The sequence below is a fragment of the Protopterus annectens genome, chromosome 10.part0, assembly GCF_019279795.1.
Source record: "Protopterus annectens isolate FY-2018-M chromosome 10.part0, PAN1.0, whole genome shotgun sequence".
In the NCBI taxonomy this organism is placed as follows: Eukaryota; Metazoa; Chordata; order Ceratodontiformes; family Protopteridae; genus Protopterus; species Protopterus annectens.
Genome location: NC_056744.1, coordinates 804356552 through 804379507, shown reverse-complemented (window position 1 = coordinate 804379507; position 22956 = coordinate 804356552).

Genomic DNA, 22956 nt, shown 5'->3' with positions numbered 1-22956 from the left:
TGTGCCTATCATGTCTTGTCTGTCCATCACACAGGTCTTGTGTCAGATAATACATGTGTGTGTTGTGTGCTACCGGTACATGGCTACATCCATGACTGTCTCTACCATCAATTCCCTGACTAAGGGTATGTTGCAGACTATCCTGTAACACCTGCACTTTGCATAGTGTATGGCAACAGTTATCCACATATGTCCCTATATTCCAGCCTCTGTCCATCACCTACATACCAAGCTCTGCACATATGTCATGATGTCAGTGGTTGATCCATAGTGGGCTGGGAGTAAACACACTGCCATGTCTGCCATCAGTCCACTGCCATTGTAACCCCCACACATATGGTGGGGCTGGGGCCATATCTGTGTGGGCACCACCTACACAATACATGTGTGCCCTCATGCACTGCAGAGCCCGGTGCATGTAACAGTGGTATACGGCCCTATATTGTTGAGTCTAGGGGGAGAGCACCTGAAATGACCTAGGCTGCTACAAAATGTAGGGGTATCAGGGCTGACCTGCCTTAAGGTATCTGGAGGTACAGTACCATAAACTTCACCTATATATACATTACTGACATGGATCTGGGTAATGTAGGACTACTGCCCCCTGCCATACAAACTGTTCTGTGTGTTGGTGTGCTCATGATGGTGTCAGTTATGCCATGTTATGTAGCAGTTACAACCCATGTGGTCATATGATGTCTATACCACCTACTGTGTTTGTACAGTGTGTAGATAGAGCCTGCTGAACTACACACCTGGATTACATACTGTTGATTGTTAGGTATCCTGTGGCCTATTGTGTCTTTTCAATTGTACAATATGAATGGCTTGGCCTGGACAGCAACAGCTGGGAACCTTTCCAGACTACTGTATGACTGTAACTGGTCCACTGTAGCATCACTCTGTTGATATAGTTGTCAGTGTCTGAACAGCTATATGGCATGGCATGTAGAACTGTAATAGTACATGATTAAAGGTTTCCATGTCTGCAAACTTGTGGGTGTTGTTTTACCTGTGACCTCTCTGTGGGTGTATGTTACAGGCAACGATTGTCATTTGTATGGGTGGCACATACAGTGTCCAGTCATTCAGGGGTCAACTGTAGGCATACTGGCTGTTCCATATTGTGTGCACCTTCCACTTATGTATCTTACTGTACATATAACTGTGTATGTATATGTAGTCACATGTATATGTATATATACATATATATATATATATATATATATATATATATATATATATATTTATAAATATGTATATCTATCTGCATATCTGTGTCTGTGTATATGTATACCTGTATCTGCATATCTGTGTCTGTGTATCTGTAGCCTGGTAATGTTGATGGCTGCTACATAATACATTACCCATGGGAGCCAGACTGTACTGCATGATATGTTACCAATACCAGTGTGACATCATACAGGTGGGATGTAGTACAGGTAACATTGTGTGCTCATGTTGTCACTGGCCCTGGTTATGGGATCTCCAACACTTTGTAGTGTATTGCAGGGTGGACGTGTTTGGTTGGAGGGGATGCCTATTTGTACAACTCATATAGTGTGTGTGCCTCTCAACCCCATTAACGTAACATGTAGCCTGTTACAGTCCTCTCCCTAACAGCTACATGTGCCTTGCAGTACCAGCACAACAGTGTTGTACCAATGGATTGGTAGGCATAGGAATACCATTGAGGTCTGCCATGTGTGTGTATGTGCGCATGTGTGCATATCTGTAGGGTACACCATTCCAAGTCCACATACTCCTATTACAATATGCATTGCCACACAGTAGTACGGATATTGATGTTATCGCTCATAGGTGTGGCAATGCAATGCAACACCCTACTATGCTTGTGGCATGTGCATCACATGCATATCCCTGTGGTACCACTGTTGTGATATGCAATGGGTTGTTTTGGCATCCTGGCCAATGTGTGATAGTGTGTATGTCACAGCATCAAGATGGGTTCCAGTGTGTACAATATCCAGTGGAGGATTTGGGTGCTGTGTACACTGTCTTTACATCATGGTACACCTGGTATATGACCCACGTACCTCTTTCAGGTGACCAATGTCACCATCACCCATACAGGTAACAGATAACAGGATATAGCCCACTTACACATGTGCTGTTTGCAGCCTACCTGTAACACACTGGACACATGGACTGGTTAGTTAGCAACTGTACAACCAGGTCACTAAGATGTGTGTCTACCTGTTATGTGTTAGTCAATGTGTATATGATGGTATGACACACTATGTATTCTCCATATACAAACATCACATCACCCATTACCATATTGTACATGTCTGTGGATGGTCTGCATGTAGCACATGACCTGGTACACACCTCACCCTACAGATAGTGTCGTGTGTGCAATGACAGCCACACAGTTCAGTAGCACTACATACCTGGGTTGGGGTCTAGACACAGTGTTGCCAAGTAAGGATGTGTATGTACGTGGGTGGGTTGACATAAGGGTGCAGATTATGCCTGCACCAGCAGGCCACTGGTCAATTTTGCATGGCCAATAACTGTTATACATACCTGTGGCATGTGTGCAACTGTACATCACATATATTACGGCCATGATGTCACCACACTGACATACCCTTGTGGAATATGACTGCAGACCATCCTCCTGCTGACACATGTATGCTTACAGCACAAATGGATGACAGTATGGGGATAACAATTGGTGTTACCAACAGCTGAGATGCATCATAGCTGCATGGCTACAGTACCTGACATGTATGCAGTACACATTACCCCTGACTGCATTCTACTCTGCAGTACATTGCGGCACTCTATCACAGTCACCGTGTGCATCAGAACCATGTTAGCCTGTCCCTGCCTTGATGTTATGGATGACAGGGATGTGGCACAGGTATCATCATATGCACAGGATGCGTGAAAGTCATCTTAGCTGCATGGCTACACTATCTGACATGTATGCAGTACACATTACCCCTGACTACATTCTACACTGCAGTACATTGCGGCACTCTATCACAGTCACCGTGTGCATCAGAACCATGTTAGCCTGTCCCAGCATCGATGTTATGGATGACAGGGATGTGACACAGATATCATCATATGCACAGGGTGTGTTGCAGGTGTGTCAGAGGCCGAGGGTGGTCCAAACATGTGTCACCATGTGTGGGTGAGGGGTGTGGTTCATTGATTGGGGCATGGTGATGTGTGTGTCGGTATGGAGTCACCCTAGGTGTGGTTGTATAGTATGTGGGTATGCATGCACACAGTTCTGCCATGTGGCTGCCTTATACGGGTGACGTTGGACAACTGCAGACCATACCTGGCAGGGTGTGCAGTTCACTGCCTCTAGCCATGGACATGCTGACTGTGCCTGCCAAGGGTTCCATGGGCACGTGCAGGTAGAGACCTTGAGGTGCTACTTTCCCCTGATGAAAACATATGTCTCCTGGAACCATGTCCCACTTGGGACTGCCCAGGGCCATGTGCACAAGGCCTGCTGTGGTGTGGTGTGATGTGGACAGCAGCCCCTGTGGTGTGCTGGGGGTGGTACTGTCACTACAGGAGTGGCTGGGCATCCTGGTACATCCACGTTGACCGCCAGCTGCTGGTGTCTCTGGCCTACATCCAAGCGGCCATCGCATCACTCTCACCACATGTTCTAGTACAGACATACCACGGTTGAGGAGGCCAACCATCTCACCCCACCATATATCCATGACCTCAGTATATTCACGGAAGGCTCAAGCAAGTTCATGGAGGTTGCCACTTACAGCTGCAAAAGCAGACCTCTGCAGCCTCAGGCCTTGTCTGGTGTGCATTTCCATATGTGCCTGTGCCTCTATTATGGCCTGAAACATGCTCCTGGTGGTACCAGTTGTGGCACCTCTGCCAGGGGCATGATAACCTGTGGTCCTCTCACGAACACCATGGTACATCTGCCGATGTGGTGGCCTTCCAGACATCTGGCTATGCTGACTGTGACCCGACACAGTTGGCATGGGCACCACATTTTCCTGGTCATTGCCACAAAGCGCCAACTGTCCCTCTACTATAGCCACATGTGATGGGGTTTGTAGGGGCACTGTAACTGTGTGCGGGCTTGGGATGGCTAGGAGGGTGATGACACATGTTGGAGCAGTGTTGGCTTCTGACAACCCCACCTGTGCCTCACCTGTACCATCATCATCATCGGTGTCTGTAGGGACACCTACCTTAGTTTGGATGCAGGAGGAACCCTAACCCACCTCACCACCTGTGGGGGAAACAAATACAAATGTTAAGACCTGTACAGCATTGCATAACAGTACACACACTCACACTGACAGCCACCTTACTACCTCACTTTCCCTGAGTTTACAGACAGTCCCACAGTCAGTTACATATGTTCCCCATCCTGCATGGCATTTGCTAATATACACGCAACACTACTGCCCATTAACATATCATTCCTCTCCATGCTTACAAGTGTGGTTACAACACCTGACCTGTTACCCTATCACCTTCCTGACTTGGTTGGAGTAGGTTGCACATGACCTCACTACTGTCACCCTGTATTGTCCTGTGTATGGGCAGTAATGGTGTACAGGGCCCCTATATGGTTGGGGCTGCTACATTCACTACATATGTCATACACCTGAGCCTCATACTACAGTCTTTCTCAGTCCATGCCACATCTGCTGCACAAGTGACCCATCATGGGGACAACAGTACTACCTGGATACAATCACTGATGTGCTGTGGTAATTCCCCATTGCATTTGTAGTGCTGCATATATGGGTAGCCAGTTACCTATCTTTTGCTGGCAATATGATGTGTATACCTGGTATGTACTGCACCTCCCAATGCATGCTCTATGCTACAGACCTTGCTATGCTATCAGCTATCCTGTGTTCACATACCTGACAGGTTGTCCCAGTGTCCCATGTCTCACTCCATGTACAGCACAATCACAAGGGGAAGTACTGCCATGTGGTCAATCCCACTATCGCCTGTGCATACATGGACATCCCCCCCACACACACATGTACACACACATCTGATATGCATCATCCACACTTCACTAGATTGCACTTACAAACACAATTGAGACACACACACACACACACACACACACACACACACACACACACACACACACACACCACACTCCTACATGTGGATTTGCACATTTGTACACACAGTCCTCCCATTACCCTTCTGTCAACATGCATTACATATGGTGCTCAACAGCATGCAGTGCAACTATAGTGACATCATGCTAGCGGCAGTATACATGTGTATGAGCCATGGGCTGTGTTGGTAGGTGATGGCCCTTCCTCTTGTTAACACTGCACCCATGTACAAAGTGTTACTGTGGACCTGTTCTGCACCCTGCCTTGTACTGTGCACCATACCTCAAAGGTGTAGAAATCATTGATGCATCTGTAGTACTGTGTTGTTTATGTCAGCTCCAATGCTCACAGCCCCTATGTGTTGTAGCAACTTTTACCTGGGATGATATGTGAACAGCTATCAGTTGTGGGTGCCTGATGTCTGTGTTACAGATCACAACATCAGCAGTGCATGTATGACCAGTACATTACACTAACAACCAGCAGACCTTACCATGGCTGTGGGGGGTGCCCTACACATGTCCCAGACCTCTGCTTGGTTGCAAGTTCTACTCATGTGCACATCCCTTGGAGTGCACACACTGCTGTCATGAGTGTTGTGAGGTCAGGGTTATGTCTGCAACATTTACTTAACCTGATTGTGTGCAGCTGCAGCCATGGTGGTGTTGATTCACACATGTCCCTACTGTAGGTCATGTGTCCTGCCACACTTCACATCCCTGTGGATGCATTGCACATTGACAGGATGTTAGTTATCCTGCATGTGTCTGTTGCAACCTTACGATACCTCAGCATGGTCTCTACTGTGATGCAGTGCATTTCACAGCAACAAAATGTGAACATGTACAGCATGCAGTATGGGTAGGTGTGTTAGATGTGTGCATGGGATACCCATAGCTATTACATGCCCAGTTTATCATCATGCATGAACACGAATCATACTCACCAGCTACGGGCTGCTGCCATGATGGCATCCTAGATAGACCTACATAGGAGTGTGAGAAAGCTGATATCAGTGGCTGCAGCTGTGACATTCATAAAAGGTGAGTGCAGCATTACATTACATCAACAGTAGAATTACACACTATTACAGCTTATACACAACTGTTTATTACTACTACACAGCAGCAGACTATGCATATGACATCTCAGCTTTGCATGATGCACCTGTACAGATGCAGATACATACACAAAAGTGGGGTACTGATGTGCCCTGGGGCCTTACCTGCATGGTTCTCAGCTGGAGTGTCATTGGCACCCACCTGCAAGATGTGCCCTGCCAGGTGTTAATGCTGCAGGTGGCCAGATGTCACAAGGCTGCTGAGAAGCTCTTCCACATGGGTGAGGGGTGAATGGGTGGGTTGCCCCCCTGTTGCGAGGTAGTCCCCCATTATGGCAGCTGCACGCTGACGTACATGGCAAATCAGGTCGGTGCTATGATGCTGGACCTGCTCATAGCTGCGGTTATGCAGTCCGACATCACTGACCCTGTGGACTAGCTCATTCCACAGGGTGGTCCTCTCCTGCTGGTTGTGGGCTGTCTGCCCAAACAGTATTGTAGTGATGTACCAGGTGGTCGGTAATGATCTCCGTCTCAGTGGCGCTGTATGTGAGAAGATGACTATGTGACATGTTTCCTGGAAGACATAAAGATGGAAACAGGTCTGAGCCACCCATATAGCAGGATTACCATAGTTCGTAATACACATATTTGTCTCCCCCCACCATATCAGCTACAACAAACCGTACACAGACTGCAATTGTTATGTCAGCTGCTTACCTACCATTGGGACATATGTTGTATTGTGCCAAGCTTTGTGCTATGTGTATGTGCCATGCTTTGTGCTGTGTTTGTAGCCATACTCCCTGTGGGGACAATTATCTTTGCTGGCCTGTTACAGACTATTTCACCTGCATGCCATTGTCAGTGCCACTATATATATATATATATATATATATATATATATATATATATATATATATATATATGTGTGTATAAATATACATCTATGTACATATATGTGTAGATATATGTTGTACGCTGTTGATATACCTATGTCTATATGAATGCCTGTGTATCTGTACACATACATGTCACATTCTGTATCACACAGATATGTGGAGTGCATACAGACATCTGGTCCGCATTCTGTAACTGTCTTTCATTCACAGCTGCACTATTCTGCCTTGCTGTAACACAGACAGGTGTCACATGTGAACACAGACTAACATTAGGGTAGTAAATATAGTGCAAAATTGCTGGTATGCCTATTACACACCTATGGCATTTGTGCATGCTACATTACACATTAACATGACTGTCCTGCAAGTGGTGTGCTCTGACACCCATGTGTCTATCATGATGGCAGTATTTCCACCACCAGCTGTTGTCCACACTAACATAACATACACAGATATTATGGCTGACATCTTTGTCATTCATTGCTCATCTGCACAGTTGGCCGATATGCCCCACTGCTTACAGGGACAGACAGTATTGTCCAGAGCAGTTGTTCAGTGGAACATCATTACAGGGACAACTACAGATGGCACATATCAAACATTCAACATCATATATCCTATTAATCTATACCACATACTACATTAAATTACATACAGTTATGTTTTACATACCTTTTATTCTTTGGACGGGTGTGATGCCCTCCCGGTTTTGGCTTGTAGGTTTTTGTTTCCCACTGTGTGTGAGTTTCGTTTTATATTTTCTTTTTTTTCCCTCTCTCTCTCTCTGTCTCTCTGTCTCTCTCCCTCTCCAGTAGAGGGAATGAGTTGGTTTGAATTGATTTCACCATGGCTTTTGTAGGTGATGCACATGATCAGGTGATGGGCTCTGCATCAATCAGTGTGCAACAGTTGCTGACTATGTGCAGCCTGCTGTGTAGTGATTCAGTTAACCATTGTCATGGCAACCCAGTACTATAAATTGCTTATTCATGTGTGCGTTGTGCCTTCACCTTTCCAGTATGGAGGACATTCTTCCTGTATCTGGGCAGCAGTGTTACAGATGGCAGGTTGCAGTACCTATTACAGTGGGGCTTGCAGACACAGGGCAACCACACAATCTTAAGAAGTTCCAGACCTACAGACAGAGTGAGTAGTGTTGTTATGTCCATTGTATATTGCTGGTCTTGCAGTGTTTGCATGTACGTAGTAGTTTAGGATGGAATGGAGTCTGTCTGCATAGCTTTCAACAGTGGGCCTATCCACATGATGGCCAGTAGATTGTCTGTTTGCTTTTGCCTGTACACCACACAGGTCTTGTCCTAGATATATCCCCGGCAATCTGTCTGTTGTGTGCTATCAGTACATGGCTAATTCCATTTGTGTTCCTGATGTGTTATTCCTGCATAAGGGTATGTTGCAATGAATCATGTGACACTACCAATTTGCAGGGTGTGTAACAGCAATATTATGAGTATGGCCTTGTGTTCCTGCCTCTGTCATCCACATATATGGCTGGCTTTGTCCTGCTGTGATACGGTTAGGGGTTGTTCAGTATTGGCCTATCATTATTTACTGCTAGCATTCCTGCTATCATCCCAGTCATATTGTGGACTGTCATGACATTTGTTGGACAGAGTCCATACATGTGACAGATACATAGACATTAGCACAGGTAATAAATGTCCCCCTAGGCCTTGACTACAGGGTGTAACTGGTGGCTGCTGAACTACATTTGTTATTGTTTATTGTTACCTATCTTGATGGCAAATCCTTTGTCTACAGTTGTATGAATCGACGGGCTTGGCCTGGCTAGTATAGTATGTTATATATCCGCACTGTCTGCATCTACTGTTTTGTGTGGGCCTTGCATTCCTCACTGATTAAATAAGTCCAGATCTATGTGCTGTAAGTAATGGCATACATTATTGTAAAATGCACCGTTAAAGGTTGTCTGTGTATACATACCTGTTTGTCGTCTCGTGTTCTTTGAATAGTGAGTGGATCTATGTGTAATGCAGTACTCCTGTTCAAGTATAAATGTCATTTAGTAGGTTATACAGCAAAACGATGTTGATATACCGATTTCACATGGAAAATAGAACTGGGAATGAGTGTGTATTAGGCAGATGCTCTGCCCACTACACTATTTCAGTTCTACTTAATTGGCATATTTCTGCCTTAATGTCATACCCATGTTCCCTTTCCCTGGCCCCCGAGCTCCATGTACACAGCTTCCATCAATTCTCCAGTTGCTAGCCCTGCCATACCACACCTCCACACATTTCCATCTATGCACATCTTGGTACTCCTTCATTTTACTGTCTCGACGCAACCTTCTGCAGGCTCTTCATCTGTTTAGTCCATGTACATTTAAGCCTTCCCTTGATCCTCCTCCAATACTGGTGGAAATATCATTGTGACCCAGAAAGTCTGGTGTGTTCCACCAGGGATGGACCTGTTGTTGTGTCACAAGTAGACTTCACTGGTCTACACTGTTTCTCCCACTGGTAGCATCCTGCCAGGAGTTTGAAAAGCAGCGGTTTGCTCACACACCAGACCAGCCTCATCTCTTACTTCTGCGGATGAAGCACGCCCCACTGCATGCCCCGTTTTCCATTCCTCTCTTCAGTATTATACAAGACTACTGTTCTCACAGTATGTGTGGACAGGCACTGTTCATTGATACTCATAGATTGCTCGGAATACTGTGATTGAGCAATGTGCACATGTTTGCTGGTATTAATGTACATGCTTACATACATTTCCTATACTGTTGACTGACTGTGCTGGATGATATGTTTGCGATAACAGCAGCTGATTGCATATCTGCCATGCCTTCATGGCAACTCAATTGGACTATAGTGCGTAGGGTGGGGGGGGCATCTGGGAGTGCTTATTATGATGTTACTGGCCATGACAAGGGCTGTGGGCTACAGCGTGCCTACAGCACTGTGGGGGAAGTGTAGGTTGGTATGCGCTGGTGTGTGCAAGGCTCAGACTTGCTGACCTCCGGTTATGGCGTCTTACACTGGGTTGGCCTCCACATTGCTTAACCAGTGTGCGCATTGCTTACCGCCACCCAAACAGGCATACTCTGACTTGCTGCCGCGTATCCCGTGCTACTTCATGAACATGTCGGTATTATACATGCTTAAGTCAGGAGTACATGTCAGGTATGACTGTTCACGAAGGTCAGTGTAAGGTGAAGTGGGATTCCAGTTTAGCAGTTCTGGATAGGTTACACTCATGTATTTCGGTTAGGTTTAGTTATGCCATACCTGTGTTGTAGAGTAGATGTGAATAATGAATGTGTAGGTGGGTAGGTGGAGGGGAGGACATTTTAACTGTGTAGTAGGCCGTTCGACTGATTGGTGGGGGAGCAGTAGTGCAGGTTTGCAGGGTGTTGGGATATGTATGCGAGGAAGGACAGGAGGTGTCAGTGTCAGTAGTTGGTGTAGGGGTATGGAGTGTTAGTTGGGGGGTGGTGGACTTCACCAGGTGGTGAGCAGGTAATGATCCAAGTGTGCTTGAATTTCCCCTTCATGTGTTATTTACATGTGTCGTCTGGGACAGCTGCGGTAATACACCTGGGTTGGGGGTTCCAGATTCTGCCACTATAGTTGTGTGGATGGTGTCACCTACTTGTGACTGTGAGCATTACTAGGAATGAAACAGGGGTCGATAGGTAAGTGGTGTTATTGGGCCACACAGAGAGGCTGATAGTAGGGGACATGTCCTGGGATGTGCAGGATGGCTGATGGGAAGGTCCACAGCTGGCCATTTCTTCTACAGTGACAGTTGTATATATACCCTGCATTTGGGGGTAGGTCTGGACACTCAACACACCTGGGTGGGGATGAGGACAGCAATAATACCTTGCAATGCCAGTTAGTTTGGCTTACATGCCTACAGTGGTGTGTTGCGACCATTTGTTCTTTGGTGTCATTTAGTGGGTTTGCAACAACACATCTGGTTACACCATCCTTTGCCATGTAAACTAGACATTGCTGCTGTAGGACTCGTACCGGGCATGGCTGCTCATTTGGTGTCAAGTCTGCCCAATGCACACTATTGCTTACATCCGTGGGGCGGTCCACATAGAATCACTCCAGCCAACACCTGCACGCCTAGGCCCATAATTACATACCCATAGTTCCCCACCGGCGCCTCCTCTTCGTCACTCTTCCTTACTCCGGGTGCAGTCGGGTCTGAACACACCAGTACACACTGCCCACTTCTCGGGACCCATCATATATGTTGTCTCGCCCCATGGGTCATCAGGCTTCCCCAATCTTGTGGTCCGGGTACATGCATGCCTGGCCGTACGGTATCTGTGTAATGGCTGAAAGTCCGAATAGCCATATAATTTTTGGCTTCTCCTGCAAGGGACATTCTTGTCTTTGTTTTAAGATTAGACTTAGCGGATGTCTCCCACTGGTAGTATCCTGCCTGTAGTCTGGGAAGCAGTGGTTTGTTTACTTTTATTGTGTGTTTGTATGTTTCACCTGTCTAGATAGAGGGGGTTGATGCTACGTGTTACACCTTTGTTGATTGGGCCCCTCACCCTCATTGGCACGGCCTGTGAACATATGTAATCCTTAACAGCTATATCATATCCTAGCTATATATCTGTGTATATTTACACACGCACATGTACATATATATATATATATATATATATATATGTATATATATATATATATATATATATATATATATATATATATAATATAATATATATATATATATATATATATATATATATATATATATATATATATATATATATATATATATATATATATATATATATATATATATATATATATATATATATATATATATATATATATATATATATATATATATATATATATATATATATATATATATATATATATATATATATATATATATATAAAAAAAACAACTTGGATGTATGGGTGGCTGCATATGTATATATCTATATGTGGGTATTTATATATGTCTGTCTATGTATGTATACATTTGTACTACAGAGAGGGAGAGGTATATCTCCATGTAGTTATGGATATATATATATATACACACACACACACCTCTACATATTTAGCTACATATCCTGTCATGTTGCCTGTTATTGCTGGGTACTGTTTTGTGTGCATAAGGGCCGACCTTGTGTGCCACATATGCTTTGCCATACCTACAGCTAAATCCGTTAGTATACACAGAGTCACACATGAAATCTATTGCTAGTACCAGGTAATCATTCGTCCCATGCAGGACAGCCTGAACATTGGGTATACAACTTTCGTCTACACCCAGAGTTACATAGGTACCCATGGCTATATGCATGGACAACGGTGTGTGCCTGACCTAGGATACTTGGGTCGAGACAACATAAGGGATGGGTCCCGAGGGGGGGAGTGTGGACGGGGGGCAATGTGTAGTAGTGTGGTAGCTATGGGCCGGGAACCAGGGTTGTGATGGTGGCTGCGTGTGTGCAGCGGGTGGGGAAAAGTGGAACTGTGGGTAATGCATGTATGGCTCGTGGATGGCCTTGGCTGGATGGGCCTGTACTGCTCGGGCCTAGTGGGTGGTGAAGAAGGGGATGTGATGTCAACATGTGGAACATGACCAAGGACTAATTTAAATCCCTATTTCAATTACACACATACATTACATTGAGCTTGGTAGTGTTTTGCAGGGCGGTCATGTTTGTCTGGGCGGGGGGTATGCCAACTCGTATGTGATGTATATTGTTTGGGGCCTGTCAAGGCCTTTCACGGTGCATGTGGACATGTAAGTGTCTGTTAATCTACCATTGCTATCTACAGATGTTTGGCCATATATACCTCTGTGGGTGTATATATTTGCTTACATATTTCTAACTATATCTGTATATACCTAGGGAGACATTTCTATGCATACATATGTGTAACTTGTTGTGTATATGTGGACGTATGGATGTTGACATATATATGTGTAGTTGTCAGCATTTGCATGTATATCTGTTCATATATTTGTATATATATGTGGATAGTTTTATATATATATATATATATATATATATATATATATATATATATATATATATATGTATATATATATATATGTATATATATATATATATATATATATATATATATATATATATATATATATATATATATATATATATGTGACTACATCTATGGATATGTTGTACCCATTTAGATAGTAATATATTTGCACACACACATCCATCTAGCTGTAGGTATACATTCTCTGTACTGTTGCATGACTGGACTGGATGATATGTTTCTGACAACGTCAGCTTTATTTATATCTGTCATAGCTTAGTGATAATTCCCTTTGTGTATGGTGTGCAGGGTCTTTGGTTTGAGCCTTGCAGGTGCTGTTTATTTTGTTGCTGGGCAGAACATGGGCCATTGGGTACTGAGTGATTATGGCACATTAAAGCGGTTGTACGTGGGTGTGGGCAGGTTTGCATGGAGCTAAGCACTGCTAACCTCTGGTTACAGTTTCTAACACTCAGCTTCTACTTTGTTTAATCTGTGAAGGTAATGCTTACCTCTGGGCAAACGCACTTACATACACTTACTAGTGCTTATATATGCTTACTACTTCTTATTTGTGCATACACCAGCTTACTAGTGCCTTATTAATACAGTCATCCCATTCACATTTAATGTTATTTAGTAGGTTATACAGGAAATATATGAGAAAAAAAAAATGTTCATATACAGATTTCACATGGAGAATGGTATGTGCTGCAGTAGGACTCAAACTGGGAATGCCTGCTCATTAGGCAGATGCCATGCCCACTACACTATTGCTGTGCTGCTTCATGTGCATATATCTTCCTTGTTGTCCTCTTCAGTCTTTTCAGCTGCTTTAACCGTAGCTAAGCAATGGGCACACCCGCGCGCCTACGGGTAGCTGTACTCGGATTTACGATAAATATGATGGGTTTTCTTTGGTTTATTTATATGTACTGTTGCTGTTGTATACATGGGGGAGTGTTGGTGGGATATGCAGACACCTATGAGCAGCCTCGCTCATTTATTTCCACTTTCTGCTTTTATTCTAAGTGCTCTGCTCTCAGACATGCCCCCTGTACTCATACATGCTCTGTGTATGCCTAGGAGGTCTGGCAGCATGCCTTCATTAATATGCATGGCGCGCTGCCGTCCTGCTCCTAAGCGGCCGCTTCCGTGCAGAACTAGACTAGTCCTGCACGAAGATTAGTAAATCCGGGGAATGGATTTTTTTTCCTTCTTTTTAATATTTTTATGTGGCTGGTAACTCGGCATGTAAAAATCAACTACCAATCATTAGCGGACCGGAGTTCCGCTGTGGTGACCCCTAACCAGGAAAAGCCGAAAGACACAACAACAACAACAATATTTGAGCAGGTATCTGCTTGTTTGCGTGTCACGCAGCACTGTTGTGCAACTGTCTGCTATAGCTGGAGAGATAAAGTTCAACAATTTTTCCCTTAGATACAGCTGTAGGACATTAGTGTAGCCCTCATCCTTAGTACTTTCCTGGTCAAAGAAATACTGCTAGTGAGCTGTAACCTATTAAACTACCAGCAAAACACCCCCCCAGCAGAAATATCCATCCACTGAGCTCCTCCTTGATCGATCCTGAAAAGCCCTCATTTGTGATAACAGTCTTCAACCTAGCATTATGGACAGTTGGACTACCTTTGTTTCTCATGCCAACTGTGTTGACTTGGGTCTCTTGAGGCAGTGTAGCAATTACATCATGTACACAGACAACCCTCTACTAATAATTTACTCTAGTACAAGGTGTGAGAGATGTATCCACACCAAGAATCTTGAATCCTTGCCCTCCTGCACTCAAAACAGTAACACTGAAGAAGTTGTCAAGCCATCAACCACTACTCATGCACATAGCACCACTACTCGTACACATAGTACGCGTCAAACACAAAAATCAACATACACAGAGGTTCTCTCAAAAAACTTACCAAAACACCAGAGACCTCCAAGACACAAGATTGCTACAACTGACACAGTTCCCACAGCACCATTGACTCATAGTAACACCAGTCTCATCTACCAAGCCCATAAAATGTAACACTCAATAACCAAATTTTCTTGTCACTGGAGACTCAATAGACACACGATGTCCCACTCATCAGGTGGGACAAGGAGAAAGTCATGCTCAGCTGCCTCTCCAGTGACAGGATTCATCAAATCACACATGCACTCAGGTCTCTCAGCAACAAGTACCATTATGACTCTCTCATAGTTTATGTTGGAATGAATGACCTGAGATGTACCTCACTGGACTATATGAAGAAAGACATGACTGAGCTCTCTGAGTATGTGTCTCAGGCAGGTATGTCCCTAGCTTTGAACAGCATACTACCCTCACCTAGAATGATGCCACAGTATAAACAAAACTTGATTGATTTCAATAATTGGCTTAGTTTTTGGTGTAATTTAAAGGGGATCCAGTTCCTGTCAGCCTGGGAAGCCATGGCCGACAAACCTCGCTGCTTTGCCAGAGACAGTTTGCACCTGATACCTTTAGGCTTTTGGCTGCTGACAGACACTCTTGCTTCCCCCATAGTGCCTTTTTTAGGCAAGGTCTCAAAAACAAACTTGCCGATGTGAAATTTGCCAATCATAACAAAATAAGAGTTAGTTAGCTAAATGCTAGGAGGTTAAACCAAAAACTGCACACCCTGGAAGCACTTCTATCACTGGGAGATATAGTTGTCTGTGCAGTCACAGAAACCTGGTTCAAGACCTTAGATAGTACCCTTACAAGGCTAAAATGCCTTCCACACCTTCAGACCACATAACGAATGTGTAAGAACCAAAGGAGGCAGTGCGTCTATCTATATTAGGGAAAATTCACCTCCCATCTAGTTAGACTGGACAACTCCAGGGAGTTACTCTAAGTTCAGATTATGGTGGGTAAGACCCCCATTCAAGTCATATCCAGTTATAGATCCCCCTCCATGGGTCATGATGCGCATGAAGGCTACTTCACCAAACTGGAAACAATCCAAATATTAACGAACACTCTGGTTATGGGGGATTTCAGTTATCCCACCACCAAGTGGGAAAACTACACTAGCTCTAACTCACCAGTGCAAAAGTTCCTTGACTCTGTTAACTCAAATGCTCTGGAATAAATTGTTCATACCCGAACAAGAGGAATAAACACACTAGACCTGGTCCCCATTAACATGTCTAACAGATGCACTGCCGCAACTGTCAGACCTTCAGTAGTTAAATCTGACCACAAATCAATCACCTTCGAACGCACTAACATCACAACTCACAAAGGGCAAAGTCAGACTAAAATACTTCACCAAGGCAAACTAGACCCACCTAGGTGAAGGTACAAATCCATTCCAAGCCCCACCCCCAGCTGGAAGTGGTAACTACACAGAAGCTTACACTAAAGCCCTGTACAATAACTTGCATAAGTGTATAGACTCAGCTGTACCTGAAAGAATCAAAGGCAGAGCCCCAAGTAAAAACAAGCTGCCATGGTGAACATCCAGCATCAACAAACTTTACAATAAATGCAAAAAGTTACTGTCCAGGAAAACAAAGGCAAAGCCCCAACAATGGAAAAGCACCCTCCTTAGTCTCAACAGGCAAATAAGACAACGTGCCCAATCCTCTAAGGGCTTCTTTGAAAAAAAACTTGGCAAGCACAGCCAAGGATAACCAGAAGGCCTTTTACAGCTATGTACATAGCCTAAAATGTAGGACCCAAGCATGTGCAGAACTAAAGACCAACAGTATTGCATACACTGACCCCCACAGAGATAGGAAACCTGCTGACAGATAGGTTTGGAGAAAATTTTACTCCCTTAACCCTTCCAACCCTATCACAAACCTTCCCCCAAACCCCCCCCCCACCCTACATATCTGAAGAGCAGGTCAACAAAGTCTTGTCAAAGGCACAAACTACAGCCTCTATGGAATCAGATGAAATCCCAGGCTGTCTTCTAAACAGGCTAAAACATGAAGTAGTATCACCATTAAGTACCCTTTTCAGTCATAGCCTAACCACAGGCTTTGTTCCTGAGGAATGGAGAACAGCAACAGTTATTCCCCTCCACAAAGGTGGCTTACCAACAGACCTGGGGAATTACAGACCCATAAGCTTGACTGGCCTTATCTGTAAAGCCATGGAATGTATCATTATAGACCTCATAAATAAAGACATAGGCGACCTCCAAACCCTGAATCCTACCAAATTCAGCTTCAAGGGCAGATCCAGCCTGTTAAATCTGGTGGACTTTGTCAAAAATTTGACCAGGATCATTAACAAAGGCAAATTTGTGCACACAGCATACCTTGACTTGGCAAAGGCTTTTGACACAATCTCAAATTCAGGCATTACCAATAAACTTAGCAAACTGAATGTAAACCCCTTTGTTGTAAGATGAGTTTCCAATTGGCTCACAAACTGGACACAAACTATCAAAGTGGGTGACTCCACATCAAACAGCAGATCTGTCATCAGCAGGGTGTCACAGGGGTCAGTGTTGGACACCCTACTATTTGGAATATACTTCTCAGAAGGTCAGGTCAAAACTAAGGGGTTGTGGCTGACCAAGTTTGTGGATGACTGCAAACTGGGTGCAATTATTGAATCCCCAAATGATGTCAGTATACTCCAGGAAGGTCTTACACAGACCACCAACTGGTGTCTTAGTCACTGTCTCAAACTGAATGCAAAAAAATGCATCATCATTCCCTTTGGCTCAAACAGTGTCCCGTCACACTATCAAATCAACAACATTACCCTAAATACCCACAAAGTGGTAAGGTATCTGGGATCACAAGTTGACTGCGACTTTAACTTTGACCACCACCTGTGTACTGTAGTAAGAAAGGCTTCTATGTAGTACACTTGATTAGTAAAGGCATCACCTCGAGAATGAAAGAGGTTATAACCTCTTTATACTCGATACTAATCCAACCCATAATTGAGTATAACTCCCCATTCGGCATATACTGTACAAAGCACCTACAGCACTTGGAGAGACCTCAGAGGTTTCTAACAAAGAAGATCAAGGGGACTCCAGCACATGCCTTACACAGACATACTAAAGTCCCTGTCACTATACACTGTATCGTATAGACTTCTTAGAGGAGACTTATGCCTGGCTTAAAGAGCAATCTTAGACCACACCTAATGAACTTTCTGCATATCCATAAATCAAACAGGACTATGGATACCCATCCCATGTACTTAATATGGCCTGTGACTTAAATAGGACATGCTGGAGGGACAGATATGTCTCCCAGTGATTGCCATGTCTGGAACAGGCTACCAATTTATGTAAAGCAGAGCACCTTTATGACATTGTTCAAGAGGAACTTGGACAAGTGGATGGGGCACCATAAATTCTTACTGGGAATAGCACCCACAACCATTCTGGACATGGGCAGTCCTTACTAAATGCAATCTTGGGTATTGAGTAGTATTTCACTGGTATTACATTGGGATGAAACAGCTAGGCTTGAAATGATCTCCTATGATCCTAAAAATAAATAACAAAAATAGTATATAATACACTATTTAAGAGTCTTGGGGCACCCATAAATAACAATGACAAATATACATATTGATTATCAAACCCTCTCCGCTGTATACACCCTGTATGTTGGGGATATAGCGCCATCTATATGCTGATTTATTGATAGCTGTAAGTCACACACAGCAACATGCCAGCTCACACCAAGCAGTAGAGTACTCACACTTCAAGAATCTTTACATATGTCTTCATTTTCCTGCAAAACACCTGATATATGTGAATGTGGAGTACTGCCTGAGCATTTTGGTAACTGATTTGTACACATGCTGTAGTTAAATGCTTGTTGACCTACATGGAACAGTTTGGGGAATGGGGGCTGAATGTGTGGGTTGAGCTAACAACAGATTAATTCTGTCTTATGGAATATGAACACAGTCAGAGTTATGTGATGGATGCTGTGACTCTTCCAACAGTTTTCATTCCATCATTAATTAATTAATTAATTAATTAATTAAATGAATGTATAACATGCACAGATGCCCTTTACTGTAGGGCAATCATTTGGTTGATTCATGTATCCCTAGCTTTCTTCCCATGAGCAAACATTTAATGGTAGATAGCTATTTATTACAGGATTACTCCTGGTTATTGCACTACTTGCTAAGAACTATATACTACAATAGAAATCTTATCCTGTTTCATTTTGCTTGTGCTACCTTTTACTTGGCTATAACTGCATTTAGTTATTTATTGATTTACTGTCTGACTGATTGACTGACTGACTGACTGATTGTGTTGTAGTCTGTGTCACCATATGTTTTGAAATATGCTATAGAATACAGAAAACATCTACCCACTACAAACTAGTTGTCTCAGCTATTGCATCATCCGAAGGCAGGGGCACATGGCATGGAGTCAGGAAGAAAACAAACAGCTGTTTATCTTACAGTAAACTGAAAGACAAGTTTATTAAACTTAATAAATATAGTTCCACTGAAGTAAGTACAAAAAAAACATATATTTTGTAATCAAAAAGCCCACATTATATCATGAGAGAATATTTACAAAAAAAAAAGAAATGGTACAAAAACATACCTCTCAACCTGAAATCATAAAAAGTCTGGACAAAGGGCACTTGAAAAATAGATACAAATCGGTATGCTGATTAACATAAAATTTGCATACATAATTATATAGCCCCGCCCACTCTGGTGGAATTGTGGGATGCCAGCTTTTAAACACAAATTGAAGAACAGACAACATATTACAGACAAAATAAGCAGCATAGTATTTTATTTAAATTAATATATGAACTTATGTCAAACTTTGAACTTGTGCATACTACAAAACTAAAATATAATTTTCTTTTATTAAAATAAAAGCAACTGCGTCAGCCTTCTACAGCCAGAAAATAAATGAGCTGGATTTAAACAGAGTAAATCAGCAGATAGGTAGATTTACAGACTGAGTGCTTTTTGGCAAATGCAATCAGTTCTTTCAAAGCAGAGAAGTGTAGCAATTAACTGAATTGAAATAACTGTAATAATATATGGGTTTAGCCAACACTAGGAATGCATTAAATGTAATTTCTACAGAGATAATCATTATGAAACAATATTTTCTATGAAAAGTATTTAAGCAATCTATTGCAGAACTATCCATACAAAACATTACATTTGAAACACTTACATTTAGGCTCCTGAACTAACATTGCCTTTAGATGTTTTTTTAAAAAATATCATCTACAAATAAAGTGCAGTTGCCCTTGAAGAATAAATTGCCTATGTTACATTAAAAATGATAAGCTAGTAATATTGCAACAGGGAATTGATGGCAAACTGATAACAGTTTCATAGTTACTAGGTATCTCTGCCAAAGAGGACATTCTCAGGACTGCAGCATCCACCCACTTTAAAAGTACAATATAAGCAATCCATCTACATATTGTGGGAGTAGAACCCACAACCTTCTGCATCAAAAGCAAATATACTACCTGTTGTTCTACTAACAATTTGGCATAAGCAGCACTAAATGTCTCTTCCCTGAAGAACTATGCAGCACAAGAAGTCTGGAAAAAGCCAAAATGTATTGGGGAGGGTCAAAGGCCCAAAACCAGGGACACATTTTAAACATTGCTTGTATAATCTTAGAAAGTTGTTAGAATTAAATATTTTGTGTTACCATGCATTTCCTGAAAGATAGGAAGACTGAAACTTAGATGGCTATTGTATAGTGAATTCAGTTCTCACTGGTTTGCCAGAAAACCATAAATTTTAAGAGAAACATACCAAAAGTATGAGTCAAACATTCCAGACATTCTATGAAACTTTGGACAATTGAGAACTATGGACTTAATTCCTTGAATTACAAGAGGCGGTATGGGTGGAGAATTTAAGCTCTTACTCCTTGTACTAAAGGTACAGGGTTTGAGTAGGGGTAACCCTAACCACCAGTTATACCTAACACACATACATACTACATCTAAGTATAAGAAATCTGGACAAAGACTAAAGTAATGGCGAGACAAAAAATACTGTTGGAAAGTTGCTAGAATAAAAGGATTTGTGTTAGCATGCATTTTCTGAAAGGTATGAAATTGAAACTCAGATGTATGTCATTCTTAAGTGATTTCAATCCTCAGTGATTTGCCAGAAAAGCAAAATTTTTATGAGTAACAAACAAAAAATATGAGGCAAATATCTGGACATTCTGCAAAAATCTGGACAGTTGAGAGGTAAGTGCAAACCTGTAACACCATGCATTTCTTATTTTTATACTCTGCAGGATTCAAGAAGCTTGGCGCAAGGACGGTTTTAGCCTTGCGCCGAAAGTCCTCACTACAGATGGTGCAGCAGCGCCATATGAATATATATGAGGATGTGCCGCCGCACCCTCGACGTTCACAGGAAGTGTGTGCGAGTGCAGGGGGCATGTACAAGTGCTCTACGGAGGCGTAAACATGTCCCAACACTTGCAAAACCTACTATGCTTACTAGTAGAGCTCGCCCCTACTAGTAAGTCAGTAAGTCAGTGTCCTTGGATACCGAAATGTATGCTAAGCATACAAGAGTGTCTATGAACAGTGAAATAAAATCGAAGTAGTAAGCACACAAGCACATAGTGGAATGTAGAGCTCTGTCCCTAGAACTGTGACAATTAGATTTCCTGTCCCCGTGTCCCTATTATACATTCAAACTGCAGCAATATCGAAGGTGTAACCAAAGCGCAGCATGTCTGCACGTTGCCGCCCTCCGCCAAGCATAGCTTACACATCATATTCATTCAAATAGAGAAAAACATGCAGAATCAATGTAAGTGTCAATAGTGTAGTGTTTAGAGCATCTGCCTATCAAACAGGCAGTCACAGTTCAAGCCCAATAATAGCACATATCATTTTCCATGTGGAATGAATGTTGTTTTGCCGTAAAACTGACATAAGAGTATTGCATGAGATATTTAACTTAAATATTATTCAAGCAAGGTGGCACTGTCATAATGAATAAGGTACTAGTAAGCAGGCGTAAGCACAAATAAACAGCAGTAAACACATATAAGTACCAGTAAGCAAGTCTGAGTGCACTTGCGCGGGTCTAAGCAGTACCCAGCATAGAAAATGTATACAAGTATATACAGATATATAATATATATATATATATATATATATATATATATATATATATATATACATATATTTATATGTGTGTGTGTGTATATATATATATATATATATATATATATATATATATATATATATATATATATAGATATATATATATATATATATATATATATATATATATATATATATATATATATATATATATATATATATATACATATATATATATATATTTATCTGCCTAACCATGAAGAAAGAACGACGTAACAATAAAGCATACAAAAGGAATGAGAAGGGAATCAACAGCAACCCCAGTATTGTATAGCGCTGTCAGCGTATGTCATATCCAGCTGGGCAGGAGTGAGCAAAGCACTGCTACTCACACCACAGGCAGGATATTACCAGTGGGAGTAACATTGTTGATTTGATAAGTCTACTTTTCACACAGAGGGTAGTCCCTGATGGGACTACCCAAAAATTGATAGACCATTTGTCCTTCCGACCATTACACAAGCAAGGGCAGGTATGTTCACGGACTAAATGGTAGAAAATCCTGAGAATACATGAGTTGGGGCAACATACGTGTAGGGCCCCTAACGCTTTGGAGAGGGCAATGTGTGGAGGTGTGTCATGGCTGTGATAACAAGTGGACAATGGATGGTATGCATGTATTTTGAACACGGGTGGGGTAGAGGAACTATGGGTATGAAATTATGGAGCCAGGCCTGCCAGGGTTGGGT